Here is an 848-nt window from a genome sequence, read left to right as displayed (position 1 = left end):
GAGAAGACTCGGACTCGTTTCTTTCACCAAGCATACCTGAAAGCAATGTTCCTCCTTCAAAATAAACCTCAGCTGCTGCTTTAGCAGCTGATGGGTTATTCCTCTCTGTGCTTTTCAAAATAAAAGACCTTAAGCCTACTGTGACCTGTTTACAACCCTGAACGATTAAAATCAAGTTATCTTTTGTTTTACTGGACATGTACTTCACAGAGCTGAAAATGATATTCCAGCAGCAGATGCAGAATAAAAGTTTACAATAAACATAAATATTAATGCCACAGTGAGGGTCTGAACTGTGAGTGCAGCTGTTTATAACAATGAGCGTAAAGAGTTGAGGTATTGAAGCAGCATTCAGGTTCATCCACCTGTGGCAGGTGTTGAGCAAATGTGATTCTCTGACGATTTAGTGATTTAACTAATTTTGATAAACAATTTTGTTGACTCCGAATAGTAATATAGTAGTATAATTAAACAGTATTATTAACATTCAACATTTGCAATGAGTTAGAATTAACAATAACTGGAACTCAACTATCAGCACTCAAGTACCAGTTCTGTAATCAAGTATTGTCAAGGAAATGCAACTAGTGGCCTCAGCTGCAGGTCATTTTCCATAAGTTCCTGGTACTGGCACTGGTGTCTTGGGAAAAATCCATCTTGTCTCACTTAACCCATTTTTTTAACTAATGCTGTGTGCTGGTAATTTGACAGCATACATGCAAACAGTTGGTTGATATTGTAAACATGTGACATGGTAATGATGCTATCAAAAAGTTTGTTCTGTTTTATCCTCCTAATGACTCGCTCCACATGTACCCTGAGTCTGGCTATGGCCTGCGTCTCCTTAA

The sequence above is a fragment of the Pundamilia nyererei genome, unplaced genomic scaffold (assembly GCF_000239375.1).
Source record: "Pundamilia nyererei isolate P.nyererei 1_Seehausen unplaced genomic scaffold, PunNye1.0 scaffold00221, whole genome shotgun sequence".
NCBI lineage: Eukaryota > Metazoa > Chordata > Actinopteri > Cichliformes > Cichlidae > Pundamilia > Pundamilia nyererei.
This window is presented reverse-complemented; position numbering follows the sequence as displayed.